Source organism: Canis lupus, chromosome 32 (assembly GCF_003254725.2).
Source record: "Canis lupus dingo isolate Sandy chromosome 32, ASM325472v2, whole genome shotgun sequence".
Taxonomy (NCBI): domain Eukaryota; kingdom Metazoa; phylum Chordata; class Mammalia; order Carnivora; family Canidae; genus Canis; species Canis lupus.
In genome coordinates this window covers 27688559-27705118 of record NC_064274.1, presented here as the reverse complement: position 1 = coordinate 27705118, position 16560 = coordinate 27688559, and the positions used below count along the sequence as shown (strand labels likewise).

The 16560-nt window shown below is 33.3% G+C and overlaps 1 protein-coding gene across 2 annotated transcripts in view; it reads left to right on the top strand.

Annotated features, from left to right (window-relative positions):
• DKK2 (dickkopf WNT signaling pathway inhibitor 2) overlaps window positions 1-16560 on the top strand; it is a 370758-nt gene that overhangs the window by 251569 nt on the left and 102629 nt on the right. For both annotated transcript variants that reach the window (XR_007407838.1, XR_007407837.1), the window contains exons 5-6: window positions 14369-14483; window positions 14797-14939. The gene's annotated coding sequence lies outside the window, so the exon portion shown is untranslated. The remainder of the gene's footprint in view (window positions 1-14368; window positions 14484-14796; window positions 14940-16560) is intronic.

The following is a 16560-nucleotide window of genomic DNA, read 5'->3' as shown; positions in this document are numbered from 1 at the left end:
CAAGGAATAAGAAATTTGAAACTACTTTAACCAATCTATTGCTTAAAAATTTTATCTATTTTTAGACATAAGAATCTTTTTATGTTCAAATCAAATTGCCAACTTTCTTTATTAATAAAATATTGTTATAAACACCTTTGTAAGTTTAACATACCAAGCAGTATAGGAACCCTAATCAGTTATAACAAGTATGAAGCAGTCTGTTTTACATGGTTTATATGACTGATTCCTCAGTATGTCCTTTGCCTCTTTCATCTTCTGAACTTATATCGTTTACTCAATTGCCTCATCAGTACTCATTTTAGTAGAGATTATTTCAATATGTCACACTTCAGAAAAAATACCAGATCTTAGGGAGCTTGAATTTTTTTGCTTTAGTTTCCTCCAAAATTGTTTTGTATATTAGGTCATAAAGATTTCCTAAAACTAAATCAGACACATTCAATTTTGTATGGTTATAATTTCTTTGCTTTAGATAAATGTTATCTCTAGTAATATGAATATGTTTTAAATTACTTTATGATGTCTTGAGAAATTATGTCCATTGTAACATCAGAAACAATTTCAAATTTTTCAATTGATCTTATAGGTTAGTCGTTGATGTTTTTCCATTTCCCTTTTTCCCCTTTCCCCCTGCCGCCTGTCCAGAGCTTTCCAGTGAAACCAACATCACTAAACAATTATCAAAGTGAATGTAATCTCTGGTTTGTTTCAAAAATCTTTATCAAGTTCTGAATATATTTATACCACATACCAATGAATGCTAAACAGGTGATACTGTTGTAAGACATAATGGGCTGAATAATTTCAAACATGTGTAATCAGTCTTCTAAGATATTTTAGTTGACTCAATACAAACCAAGGTCCTCTGTCTGGAATACAAATCATTCAATCATACTCTTGAAGAATGCATTTATGATTCAAATCATTATGATTTATTTCTTGATGCCATCTCTTATGATTTTATTGTTTCCCCAGTGAAAAAGAATATGTAAGTATTCCTGTGGTCATCAGATAGCTTTTATATTACTTTTTGCCAGAGAAAAACTAATCATTATCTCTCTGCTCATGTTCTTTCTGAAAAGTACCTGTTCCCATTCAAAGCTTCCACTATGGGGGCCGGTGAGCCCAGGTAGCTCCTTTGTACCAGGTAACTCTGCCCCTGAAGGGATCCAAACAGATTTCTTTTAGCCAGGAATTTGGAATTTAGAATGATCAAACTGAGTGAATCATCCAGCTAAGAAAAACTGAGTCCCAAGATCATAAAGAGATGTGAACGGAAGTTGGCTCTAAAGAAAAGCCAGATCTGGTTATAGAGAGAAGACAGCTACAAGTCAGCAAAGAAAGGTGGTTTTCAGAGAGGGAGTAGTGGTCTGGTTCTTAGCTCTAAAGTCTGGATGGTGGAAGCAAGCTAAGATAGGCTTTGTTTTTTACCCTCAGATGCTGGGGGGACTGCCTGTTGTGCTCTTACTAATACATTTCTTCCACTACCTGCTTCAAATTTTCTGTGCACACTTGAGTAAATTTTTGTTAATTGCAACCTAACAATCCTGAGAACTTTTTAAAAATCCAAAGGTATTTGTAGATTTAATAATACCTGAGAGGTCTTAGAAGTCAAAAGAGTAAAAGAGAATCTCTTATAGTTCCATTTCATTTAAAACGACCAGATCCAAAGTATGTGAATAATAAAATATATGCATATATGACCACGCTGCTGAAAAAGAACCTTTCAATCTTCAGATATACTTCCATATTAGAAAACTATAATCACTTTTTCTACATGATATCTATCAAGCAAGATGATCATGTCAGTTATTCTCTAATAAATTCTCAAATACCTTCTTGTCTCCAGTCAAGCCCAAACTCTGGCATGCGTTAAGCCCAAAATTAATGGAAAGTAGGCTTATTTGTTTCTAGACTGGGATTTTTCCTAATAGTGTTCTTATTTATTCTAAATTTAGTATAATACATTTTTACGTATTAGGAATCTTATGGTTGTAAGTGAAAAAACCCCAACCTTGAAATGGCTTAGGAAAAGGAAATTTATTTGCTCTTTTTTTTTTTTAAATTTTTGTTTATTTATGATAGTCACACACAGAGAGAGAGAGGCAGAGACATAGGCAGAGGGAGAAGCAGGCTCCATGCACCAGGAGCCCGACGTGGGATTCGATCCCGGGTCTCCAGGATCACACCCTGGGCCAAAGGAAGGGGCTAAACCGCTGCGCCACCCAGGGTTCGCTCTTATAATAGAATTCTCTAATCTAGGTTTCAGGTCTGGCTCAAACAATATGTAGTAATCTTTCTCTTGTCTCTTGACTTCACTTTCCCCTGTAGAGCTTTCTTTCTCATGTAGATATTCCCCTATCTTATATCCTGCCAGTTAAGAAATCTTGGCAGAAGAAGAATTTCTTTCTTAATGTTCCTAGTAAATGTCTGACCATGCTGCTAAGAAGCAACTTCTGTGACCAGGGTTAGAATGCTCTGAGTTACTAGGTCTGGGTCCATTTGTCTGCCAGGGAGGTCACATGAAGTAAGAATAGGGCAATCGGGGTGAATGGTTTCACAAAAGATAACCCAGATGCTTTTACTAAAAGGAGGACAGATGGTGCAAAGTAAAGATAAGTAAAGGCATAAGTAAAGATATCTCCTAGATCTACCCAACATTTCATCCATTTCCATCTTTATTCTGACTTTGCCTGCCTTCTTCAGTTATTATAGTCAGTTGTTGTCAGTTATGGCCTGCTGACCTGTAAGTTCTTAGGCATTGATAATCATTATCTTCCAATGGGATCCTCTGATTAAAAAATCATTCATCTAGCACATAAAAAGTCTTAAGACCTGAAGACTTTTTATAAGCTATGACTCAGAGTGCCTGGCAATTTCCTATTTATTACAAATATTCCCTCCTACTACCTAACACAGAAATGTATTTTTTTGGATCCCAAGGGTCTTGGAGTTTTCTAGTTTTATTTAAATACAAATATCCCCTTAGAGCAGTAGTATCTTAAGCTCTTCAGGTTTGGTGCTCTAGCAGGGATTAGTTGATGGCTAGTGATAAAACAGTTTTCTGAGGGGCAATGTCAAAGGAAGGTAAAATATTAGATGATTTTTGTTGGCACAGCATCAAAGATTTACTTGGTCTAATGTCACAATTTTGCTATGGTTATTCCGGCTCTAAGTCATCTTTTATATTTCTGCAAATCCAATGGCAAAACACAAGTAAATTAAAATGGATATAAGGGAAGAGAAAAAAAATGACAAAAGGATTTCTTATTCATAGATGTTGAGAAACTAAAGGTATTTCAAGTTGCAAATGACATGAAAGATAAAATATGATAGCTACCCATCAGTGTTTGTGGAGTAAGACTCTATGTCAAAGAGAGTTAATGTTATTATCTTCGCACGTTTTTCTGGGTAGGAAAATCTCACATCAATAGTAGGTACTGCAATCATAAAAAATATTATTAAATTCAAGTACAAAGCAATGTTTTATTGAACTGAATTCATGAGGATTTAATTAAGTCTTTAAACAGTTAGTATCATTTAAGCATAGGCACTGATCTAGGTGTTTGGGATACACTGATCTACAAAATAGACTAAAATCCTCATCCCCACTGAGCTTACATGTTAATAGAGGACATAAAAAATAATCCACATAATATAAAAATAAAATACATTGAATAATAGAAATTTATAAATGCCATAGGAAAAACAAAATATAGAGTAAGTTAACAGAAACAAGGAGGGCTATGTGGTGCAATTTTAAGTACAGCAAACTTGACTGGGAAGTTGACATTTGGGCAAAGACTTGAAACCACTGAGGGAATGAGATACATGGATGTTGGCAGGAAGTTGTGGGCACAGTGACCAGCCAGTGAGGAGTTCTTAGGTGAGAATGTGTCTTGTCGGTTGAGCAACAGCAGTGACATTGGTGTGTTGAGATAAATGAAAGAAGGAGAGTAGGGCAAAGGAGAACACAGAATGTCATTATATATTTTCCACCAAAATGCTTTAGTACAAATTGATTATATCCTCTGAAGCTTTAAAATTTTAGCTATTATTTTTAGAAATGTATTTTGCTTTGCAAATATGATTATATTAACAAGGTCTGAATTGTGGTCTACTTTGGTTAGATATTATTTTTACCTATTTTAATAATAAATCTAAATTTATTTCCATTTAGAATCTGATTTTATAAATGAATGTGAACTATTTTCTAAACTGGTGTCTGCCATGTATATTAAAAGAGTGTTTTTACGAATATTCTTGCATTTTCTTGATAGGACCTTAAGATAGAAGCTGCCACATATAACTGTATAGAGCCACAGACTCGATGATGATAAAAGGACATAGCCATGCTAAGAAATATGCCTGAAAGGCAAACAATCTCCCTCTAGTGTCCAAGAAGGAAAATGTGCAGGCCTTTATTGAGTGGAATTTGTTGGAAACAATGCTCAAGTGAAATCCGAAGGTGGAGTTCAGTTTCTGCCTTTCCACTGATGTGGAAAGCGACTGCAAACCATTTATTGATCAGAATCTTCAATAAGTGAAGAGATTTTATTGCATCATTGTAAGCAACTTAGTAGCTGATAAAATTTATTAGAGATCAGTGTTTATTAGTGTGCTTGCCAAATGGCAATTGTAATTCTATGTATGATCATTTTTTCTATAAACATTTGTCAGCATCAAACCCTGTGGATGGAGCTAAGGTATTTGGGGAAAAAAATTACAAAAACAGAAAATCGGAGTCTTTACTCTTGATAACGACAATATATTTTAGGTTTTCTGTCCTGACTATTTATTCCCAGCCATGCCTCTGCCACTAAGTGAAACAATTTATGGCTTCTTTCTTCCAGGGAATGTGAATGCTTAGAGAATAGCAATTCATTTAGTGTCAGCTTAAGTAAACACAAGAAAGCAGTCTATGAAAGGAAATAAAATATTACATTCTGAAAATGGGTCTTGTGCTATTACATGTCTTTTTTAGTGGTAAAGTTGAGAATTGATAGAATTTTTTTAATTGATCGAATTTTAAATCTTTTACTGAATACTTTTAAAGTTAGATTTTTTTCCCCTTTAGGCTTTGAGTTCTTGTTCAGTGTTTCCTGGATATCAATATTTTGTTTAATTCTTATTTATTTATGATAGTCACAGAGAGAGAGAGAGAGAGGCAGAGACATAGGCAGAGGGAGAAGCAGGCTCCATGCACCGGGAGCCCGATGTGGGACTCCATCCCAGGTCTCCAGGATTGCGCCCTGGGCCAAAGGCAGGCGCCAAACTGCTGCGCCACCCAGGGATCCCTATATCAATATTTTTAAACTTGGTTTTTCTCCTTGCTCGTGTAATACTTGAATATATCTTTACATTTACATAAATGAAACAAAAATACAAATAAGCTGTACAAAAATTAAATATTATTGGAATATATGTAATAAAAAATCTACTTGTCACCAATCTTATTCCTTCACATACTCCTATCTCCCTGCCCATGGTAAGCCAGCATTAAGAGTTTGAATTTTATTTAATATTCAAACTGTATACATATGTGGTTACACACATGGTTATACTACATTTATCTGCATTATGCTTTTCTCATTTAACTGTGTAACTTGGAGATATTTACATGTTATAGCTATTCATTTATCTCTATTTCTCCATCTATACCTCTCTCTTTATATCAGCTTACCTATTTATCCATCCTTCCATCCATCCATTCAATCATTTCTATCATCATCTAATAAACCTCCTCTCTCCATCATTTATCTCCACCTCTTTCTGCTCATCTGCTTCAATCTCTCTCACTGAAGACTGACTTTCTTTCCTTCCTGTCAACAAGGCAGAAAATACTACCAACAGATTCTTATATCAAGAACAGAGGTAGACTTAGACTGTTATTTCTAGTGCTAATTCCAAGTTTCACAGGGAAGAAAGCAGGCTCAATGGCTTTATTGGGTCAGATGTGACACCAAATCATCTACTGTAGTTTGGGAGACAGATGGTGTTTTAGCAACATGACCACCAGAGACCTTGCCCTGCAGCTAAGAAAGCTGTGAATGAGAGGTAATTCTCAGGCAAAAGGGGCCTCTGAGAAAGATGTGGGGGTCTGAGCATCCAACTGACTATGTTTGCACTTATAAACTTCTTCTTAAAAAAATCAATTCAATGGGAAAACAAACTCTAATGCCAATAGCAATTACTTTGGACATTTGTATAGAAATGATCTTCATATACAACTCATATACAACTATTTCTGGGACATCCTCTTATTTTTCTCCAGTTTTTGAACCTGCATTACCATTACTGTTTGATACTATAAAATGCACTGCCTTGGGATCTAAGCCAATAAAAGTATACTGACTATTTTTCCCCAAAAAATAAATCAGGGCATATCATCTGAAGTGTTATTATTGAAATAAAAAGATAGAATTTTTGAAATCAAATGCCATATAAAAGGAGTCAAAACATGTTTATTCTAGGTTTATCTCCTAGTAAGAAATATATCTGGATAGTGGCACTGAAGCCAACTTACTGCAGAAGAGTTTAAAAGAAGTTAATTCCTTAAGAGGCCTTTAGGACATTTATAGATCCAATGTGTTAATGTTTTCAACTCTCTTGAAGACTTTAGAGGAATATAAAATGCCATAACCAATATTCACGAAGACATTTTGCTTCAAAGGCCACCTGCTTGTATAATTGGAGGGTTTGCCTTAAAATTGTTATTTTATTGTTGTTAATAATAAAAAAAATTTATTGTTGTTTCACTTCTATTTATAGACATTTTCAAAGCGATAAAAATAGAGAAGCATATAATAATCCACATATACACATTATCCAGGTTCAACAATTACTATTTTGTGACCAACCAGCTTTAACTTATACCCCAACACACTCACTCCTCCCCCAGATTATTTTGTAACAAATCTCAGACATAAAGCCATCTCATCTTGTAAGTATTCCAATACATATATTCTTGAGAGATAAGAATTTTCTAAGAAAATTCATTCACAGGAACCATGATCACACCTTAAATTTCAAAATTTATCAAATATTTGTCATGTAAGTTTTTCAATTTATTTGCTTGAATAAAATTCATACATGATCCATACATTACAACTGTTTAATGTGTCTCTTAATTGTCTTTTATTTTATGGGTTTCTTCCTCATCACCTTTCTTTCCTTGCATTTTGTTGTCCTTGCCACTATTTATAAAAACTGAGTCATTTATTCTGTAGAGTTTTGCACATTATAAGGATTTTACTGATTTCATCTCTGTGTGCTTTTAAAGAATGTTCCTCCATTTCCTGTATATCTGAAAATCCTTACTTTGATTTGGAGGCTTAGTTAGATTCAGGTTCAGTTTTTTGACCAGACAACTTCCATCAAGCAGCACATGTGTTCGGTTGCCTCAATTTCTGTATTTTTGTCAAACATTGCTGATGATTCCCTAGATTCTATAATTCCTTAGGGATTGCCAAATGATGATATTCTATCATTTATTTTTCATATATTAACCCCTATATGAAGATAATCTCTTGACAATTTATTTGGTTATCCTGAGATATAGTAAGAATAGGAAAAACAGAACAAATCCTTATTTTTTCTTTTTTATCAATTTTCAAAATAATAACCTGGTTACTTTGCATCATCTAGAGGTGACCAGTGATTTTTTTTAAATTGTTATGAATTGATGGGTCCAAATCTACTTTATGAGTTTCAGTATATTGCAATTAATTTCCTCATTGATGCACATTTGTCGGTGGAGAATCTTTTGGACTCCTAAATCCTTTGGACATCCTAATGTTTTATAATTTCCTTGTTATCTGATTTTTCAAGGTGATAAGGCTGATTTTGTATATTTCCTACTTCAGAATTGCAATTCATGTTTTCTGCAAAGAGTCTTGGATCCTTTCAGTAGGAAGTTAATAGAGATACTGCAAATTTAAATTCCAGTGTATAAAGTTCCTTTATACTTAACCTCATGGATCTTACATCTGTTTTCCTTCCTCCAATATCAAAAAGTCTGGTCCTCCATCATGCAAAAGTAATTACAGTACTATAGAAGCAAGCAGCACAGTCTCAAGATAATGATACCAACCCTAACACTAAGAATCTGGTTATTGAAAATAATTAAATAATGAATAATTATTTTATAATATGTAAAATATTTATATGGTTACATAGTGAACTTTATGAAATAAAACTAGTTTATATCCATGGTCCTTTCCATCTTATTCCTATTCTCTATTTTGTTTTTGCGGTAATTTGTCTTTATTTAAAAATCTTAGGCAAGGACTTAGAGATAAAGTCACAGATATGTATTTGTATCCTGCCCTTTCTTAGTTTAAATGACAGTACACCTTTTTCCATCTTGCTTTTTTTTTCACTTACTTCTATATCTTGGAGATTAAAGTAATATAAAAATATATTTTAATTCCTTTTTATAGATATATAGAACTTCATTGTGGATATGTCCTGAGTTTGTTCAACCAAGGCCCTCCAAATGGACATTTAGATTCCTTCTAGACCCTTGATATTATAGTGACTTAATAAATACTTACTTCTGTGTCTATGTCTTTTCTTATTTTTACTAGGATATCTTTGGAATAGATTCCTCAAAATGGGATTACTCACGGAGTCAAGGGTAACATGCATGTGTAATGTTGCTAGATTGCCAAATATCCCTCCATATGGGATAATGCCATTTTGTATTCCCATCAACAAAGTATGATGGTGCTTTGTTTTCTGGCAGCATTGCTGTAGAGTAATTGTCAAACATTTGGATTTTTGCCATCTTAGAGATAAGAAATAATATATTGGCATAGTTTTTAATTTGGATTTCTTTTATTATAGATAAGCATTTTTCCACATTTTTAAGAGCCATTTAATTTTTTCTCTAAACTCTTTCTTCTTTAGGTTATTTTCTTTATAGAGTTATTGGATTTTTTCTTTTCCATTTTTAGAAATTCTTTATACATTAGGGATAGTCACCATTTGCTTCTGATATGAGATGTAAAATTTTTTTTCCTGTTTGCCATTAATCTGGCTTTACTTAAAATGATTTTTCATATAAAAAATTGTCTTTATGAAATCGAATTTTCCAATCATTCCCTTTATTAGTCCTTGATTTTAAATTAGAAGAGTATTTCCCTGGTTATGGAAAAATCATTTTATGAAGGAGTTCATCTACGCATTTTCTAAACCCTCACATCATTTTATTTATTTTTACAATTAAATTTTCAATCCATTTGGAGTTTATCTGTTAGAGTGTGAAGAATAGATCCAGTTTTAGTTTTTTTTCCAGATGACTATCTGTTTAAACAATGATTAAAAAGTCTATTTTTTAAGCCACAGATTTGAGATGCTGTTCTTTTCATATACTAAATGTCCATATACAATTGAGTATACTGTTGAGTTTTCTATTGTGTCACATTGGTCTGTATGTCTGTTTATGAACCAATAAGAAATTATTGCCTATTTTAGAGGTTTTAATTTATGGTAGGTTTATCCCCATGTTTCTAACTATTTCTCTTTTTCAGAGGTTTCCTGACCATTCTTGTTTACTCTCCCAAAAGAATTTTGATTCAATCTAATGCATTTTTTAAATCAACTTTCCCAATCTCAGGGGAAAAGAAACGTGACATATTTTTATGGAGATTATATTAAGTTTATTAATTAATTCAGGTATAACTGACATAATGCTGAATCTTCTGCTCTAAGAATATTGTATAACTTTTCATTTGATTCAGCCTACTTTTTAAAATCTTTCTGGAGTAGTTTTAGTTGTTTTCACTTAGATTTTGTACATTTTAGGTTATGTTCATACCTAAGAATTGTATTATTTGTTTTTGGCTACTGACAAGGGGCCTTTTCTTCTATGACAACTTCTAAATGATTTGTTGTTAATTATATGGACTAGTGATTATGTGATATTAGGGTTAAAAACCACTACTTTAGTAAATTCTGCTTCAGAGATTTTCCAGTTATATACTTGTATTATATGCAAATAGAAATAGTTTAACTTTTAAAATTCTTGTGGCTATAATTGATTTCTGTTGCTCAATTGAATAGCTATTACTAATAACACAGTGCTCAAATAACTGGAGATTTGGTCATTCCTGTCTTATTTCTGATTTTCTTTTTTAAGCATCAAATAATTCTCTATTACGTAAAGGTGCTAACTTGTGTGGTATATATGATATATATACATATATTATATAATATAATGTAAAATATATAATTATATTTTTTTCCTATTTTATTTAGTAATTTTAATGTGAATGGTATTGGTTTAGTGTTGCCAAATGCTTTTTCTGCATCAATGAAGATGATTATATTATTTTTCTCTTAGTTCAATCATACTGATAGAACATGTTAATGGATTTCCTAAAATTTAATTTCTGAATAAACTCCATTTAGTCAAAGTAATTGTTTAAAAGGACATTTGGATTTTGTTTACTGCTACTTTAATTTCTTTACATCAATTTTCACAAGATTTGTCTGTTATCTCTCTCTTTTTGTCTCCTTCAACCTCTCCCTTATATAATCTGTTACTACATATAGCCATTATATAATAGTTTCTCTGAGACTATCAGGTAGTCTTAATTTCATAGATAACTGCCTATTTAGTACCGCCATCATTGGGTTTGTCTAAATCTTATTTTCTGGTAAGTTTCTAAGGGAGGGCTTATGTAATAATATTCTCTGACTTTTTGGATTCACAAACTCTTTTGTCTGGAACCTTTGTACATGAAGGTTAGTTTAGCTGGATTCAACAAACTTGGTTCACATTTTCTTTCTTTGATCATCTTAAATATTTTGCCTAATTGTATCCTCACATAAAATTCATTGTTGAAATTGGCATGATCTTTTTCCTACTAGCAAAGGATATTTTCTTCAAGTCCAATAGTTTAGAACAGGTTATTGCATTGTCCATTCTGGATTGACTTTCTCCTGTGTAATTTTATGATATATATTTTCAAATCTTTTTGGTTTTGTTCATTTTATTTTCAAACATTTTCTTAAATTATTTTATTTAGTGGGTTTGTTGTTGTTGTCTTTGTTGTTCCATAGTTTGAGTTTCTTATTTGGGGAAAACTGTTATAAACTTGTTGGATCTTCTTTTCCTATTTTTTGTATTTATTATTTTTCTTGAACTATTTTTACTCATTTCCTTATATCTTCTTATTTATTGAATGCCTCTCTTTTTCATCTGATATTTCTCCAAAAGCATTATATGTTGCTCTGTTTTTCTTTCCAATTCAGTATCATTTCTGAAATAATTTTTCTTTTTTTAAAAAAGATTTTATTTATTTATTCATGAGAGACATGGAGAGAGAGAGAGGCAGAGAGACAGAGGCAGAGGGAGAAACAGGCTTCATACAGGGAGCCCAATGTGATACTCGATCCTGGACCCTGGGATCACGCCCTGAGCCAAAAGCAGATAGATACTCAACTGCTAAGCCATCCAGGCGTCCCTGAAATAATTTGTCTTGTCATCTTTTGTTTTTCAGATCTTTCTTTTCTTGAAACATATATTAGAGTTTGTCTAATTCTGTTTTATGATATTCTTTCATAGATTAAATTTTTAAAATTTCCTTTATCATGTTTTAGGAGATTAGTACACTGTTTTATGTGTTTATTGGAAATTGCTTTTTGGCTATTCTAGTACTTATTCTCTTTTTTTCATATATTAAATTTGCACAGGACTGGGCCACAATCTTCTTTTATTGCTTATTTTTTAAGTCAAGTAAGTTTTTCTTTGCTGTTCAAGAGAGGATTGGGCCAAGATAACCTTTCCAGCTACATTGCTCTAGCACTCCCCTTCTACTGTGTTTATAAAGCGATTTAAGAAATGCCCTATATTGTTGATATGTACTTCTTTCCTTTGCTCATTTTCACCTAGGCTTTTCTTTTTCTCCCAATTGTTCCTGGCCAGCTCAATTTGGATTCTATTTCCTAAGTTTTTCTTCATTGTGGAACTTTGTTATTTGATTTAGAGGCTGCAGCACCCATTCCTTCCTGGTTATGTCTACTGTTCTTAGATTGGCTGTACTCTTGCCAAATAGGACCTGATGGAGACTTTGGAGTTCTCTGTTTTTAGAGCCTCATTTCTTCCCTCAAAATCAGTTTTCACAGAAATTGATATTATGTGGGCCTTATATCCCTTGGTGATTTTGTTCACTCAGCTTATTGCCTGATTTTGCTCTAGATGTCATCTGTGAAGCTTATTATTGTGGTTGGGGTGGTGGTTGGTTTCTTTGGTTTGGGTTTGGTATTTTAAGCGTCTTTTTTTTTGGTTTTGTATAGCAGGAGTTTGAAAACTATGCCATCATATATTTATTCCTAGACTCTACCTTCAAATTTTTACCTATAGGCTTTTTGAAGAACACTAACCCCTTGTGAGGGCTTATTTGTTTGATGTTTATTGCAAGCAATAGAACATGGGACAAAATCAGGACAGAGTGAATGAAGAGGGAAGCAGTTTGTTGAAGCACCATTTTAGAGAGCCAGGAAAAAAGATGCAAATATTGTTATGGTGGTAAGCAGTCACAGAAGCTAAAAGAAGGGTAAGAACTGAGGTCCTTGGATTTTGTTGCAATTTTTTTTCAGCTAGGCAGAGACAGTTTGAAAATAAAGTGGTAGTAAGATTAAATTGTGTGGCTCATTTCCAAAGCATTCTGCACATTAATTAGACTATTCATGACACTGTTTATCTGCCTTTGTTTCTGAGTGGTTTGGAAACGTTTTTACAGTAGGCTTTGTTGCCACATAAGCAACCTCTGCAGGACATTAACAAAGAGAGATGGCTCCTGTATGGAGTTGGGTAAGGGAGAACTTTTGTTTTTGTTTTTAAATCCTTGCAAACTAGGAGTAAGAAGTATTACAGCATCTGCATGGGAAGAATAGATGAATTCTTTTGTCAGGTATCTCCCACTCAGTTAACATTGGTATAGGAAAGGTCTTTAAACAATTTTCTCCAGAAAAGTTATTTTGTAATAATCTCTAATTCTTCATCTTTCTTACTATTGATAAGTATACATTACTGCCCTCTGCTGCATGAACTTAGACTTTTTCTAGTCTTTGGATTTTGATAATAACTGTGTAAGATCACTGATTTTTTTTAATCCATTTCTAATAGTTGACAGGAATTCTTCTCTTGTCAGAGAATAATATCATGATGGGTCACAATTTGCATTCCCCATATTTTTGGATTTACTTAAAGACATTACTTAGAGTGGTTTCCTTAGAGACATTTTCGTATTAAGTGGCCATTGAAAAAGAAAAGCAGATGATCATGTCTGCTATATTCAGAAAATGGTTTACAAATGAGTGGCAGATAGTATACAAATTAACTTATAATTAGCGGTCTTAGTATCTACAATTGACTAAAAAGAATGAAAAGTGGTTGACTTTCATAAGCATAACTTTTAACCAGAACTTACAACTGTGGGCTTTTTAAATGAATCATCTCCTGGAATTATGCAAATATGTAGAAAGAAAATCAGATAATTCTGTAAGTTTGAAAGTAGTACTCAGGAGATTAGAATTATATCTTGCCTTTTCATGTTAGAAAGGGACCATGTTAGCTCCAGTATTAAGTACAGGAAAGAAATATATTCAATATTGTAGAAAAAAAAGGATAGTTTTCAAAATTTAAATAATTCTATTCCATGCTAAGATCTTATTTATAGAATACATTTTGATACCTAATGGGCCAAATGAGAAGAGACTTGAGAATTTCATTTTCTTATTAATTAAAATACAACACTGACATTGGAAAACAAGGCTAACCCAATTTTAGAATATGGAAATAGTTGTTAAGTTCTTAATCTTATTCGATTTTAGATATATACAAATCTGCACATATATTCTTGACACTGACAACAAAAATAGCATTTAGTGGATTTCAGAAAGAACAATAACCAAAACTAAACCAAATCTGAGCTTATTCTCAGATTTCTTGATAATTTAAAAGCTAAGTGGTCAAAGTGCACATATATTAAAGTATGATTTCATGAGCAGTTTCAGTGAAATTAGATATTCCCTCTGCTTCCACATATTTAGCACTGCCTTGAATTAATTAAAGGTACTGTGATTCCAGCTGACTATTAATTTACTGAGTAAATGGAACAAATCAAATTAAATAAATGGACAAATTAAGTTAGTAACAGAACAACTTGCTGATTGCTAGACCACTCTATTTTTGATTGCCGCTTCCTTTTTCTTTGATCTACAATGATTTCATTTTTGTATCATATACTCCTGTATCTTATTGTTTCCATCTTTCATTAACAAAGTGCTCCTTTTGAATGTAAAAATGACCTTATCTTCTTGGCAAATAGCTTGTATTCTTTGTTTTCTTTTTCAGGGCCCCAGGGGAATCTTGACAATCATATTCAAACTCAGTCAGCTGGGTTCATATTCAGCCATAATTCACACACAGAAGGATGGTGAGGAAGTTAATATCATTAACAAGGCCAAAGGTAAAATGTAATAGGACAAATTTAAATAACATTTTTAAGTAGACCTATGACACATCTCCCACATTAAGTTTAGGAACTCTGGTAGAGTTCCAGAAATGTTACTCCTTCCCCAAATGTTTTAATATGCACTGTGTCTATAAATCCATCTGTTATAGGCTGAATTATGTTTCCCCCACAAATTTGTATGATGAAATCCTGACCTCCAGTACCTCAGAATGTAACTGCATTTGGGGATAACGTCTTTAAAAGGGTTGTTAAGTAAAAACGAGGTCTTTAGGCTAGGCCCTAATCCAATGACTTGTGTCCTTTTAAGAAGAGGAAATCTGGACAAAGGAAAAAAGGGACAGCCATTAGAGGACACAGAGTGAAGGTGACCAACTGCAAGCCAAGGAGAGTGGCCTGAGAAGAAACCAAACCTACCAGTACCTTGATCTTGCACTTCTCACCTCCAGAATGGTGAGAAAATAAATTTCTATTGTTTAAGCCACCCAGTCTGTGGTATTTTGTTAGAGCAGAAGACTAAGTGCAAATTAAGACACCATCTTTAGAGCAGAGAGCCTTTTCTGGTTCTCTGATAAATGATTACTCAGGTTCCAAACGGCTTTACTACATTGGACAAAGCTGCAATGTATGTGTTCATCTACTTCTATTCTTGATGTTATTTGTAACCATGTACTAAGCTCCGCTCCTGCAGAGGAATCAGTGTTAAGTTCTGTTGCAATGATAGAACTTTCTCCTTTTTTAGGTGTGCTCCACATTGTTGCCATAACTGGGCATTATATCTAAAATGAGAGTCTGCTGTGCTGCCAGTTACTCTGCTCAGTATTATTTTAATATTGGACATCGTTTTAAAGGCATGAACTAAGGGACCCAAATAAGAGATAATACATGGAATGCATGTAGAGTACTTAACAAGCTGGTACTTAGTAAACATTTAATATATTTTGCTTATTACTATTGTTTTTATTACTACTATATATTCCAAGACAGTTATCTATAAAATGCCTAAACCAATTGTAGTTTAATATCTTGACTTTTCACACCTCAAACTGTTTTTTGAACATTGCAGCCTATTCGTACAGTATCAAAAGGTATGATCTATTACAAAACGATCACCCAAAAGTAAACTAAACACAGTTTACATTCTCTGTGACCAAATCCTAGTTATGCTTCAAACACAGGTTTTAAATTGCCCCTTGGGAACTTATTTTCTTATTTTTTGCAAATAATCTTCACATTATTTTTCAATCTGTGCCACAATTTATTTTATAGCTGAAGTTTTTCCATGGTCATTAGTCATAGGTTCAGATAACTGACAGGAACAAACACACTGTACCATGCCTGGAATAGCTACCCTGCCCTTCCATTTTTTGATACTCTCTACTTAAATTAACCAAATCGTTTCTGACTGAATATATCACCAGATTTTCAATAGTTTCCCCCATTTGAGAAATGTTTGTTTTGGAAATAATCTGTAATAATAACAGGGTAGAAATCAATCCATTTTGTTGTTGGCAGGTTGAGGGTTCATAGGCTATTTTGCTTAACTCACTGTGGCTTCCAAATCATAGCAGTTAACAGTTGATTAAAACTAACCAATCAACCAACACATCTCTCCCCCCCTCCGCCCCAAAAAAAAACTATAACAAAAGCAGACATTTAAAAAGTCATGTTTCTGGACCCCTTTCTGTTAAAAAAAAAAATATGGCAGCTTTAACTTCCTAGAGCTCTGGAGACCTAAAGAACAGAGTTTGGAAGCTCCTGGTCCAGATTATTGGGAAGTTGTTTTCTTGCTCATCAAGATGAGATTTCTTACAATGAACTTCTCTTAAGAATTAAATATGTTTCTCCTTCACAGCCACATGTAGTAGTTTCCAAAGACAAATCTTGAAACAGCCTGCCAGAATTCAGCAGTGGGAATAAGTGGACCACCAAGAAGGATCTGTAGTGTATAGGACCAGCAGAAATTGTGCATCACAAAGGGAAGGCCTGGTGTTCAACTTTTGGAGAAGGTTTCTAGTTTCCATTTCACCAAAGGTCTCTCACATGCACAAGAATCAGAATTTTATCCACTTGA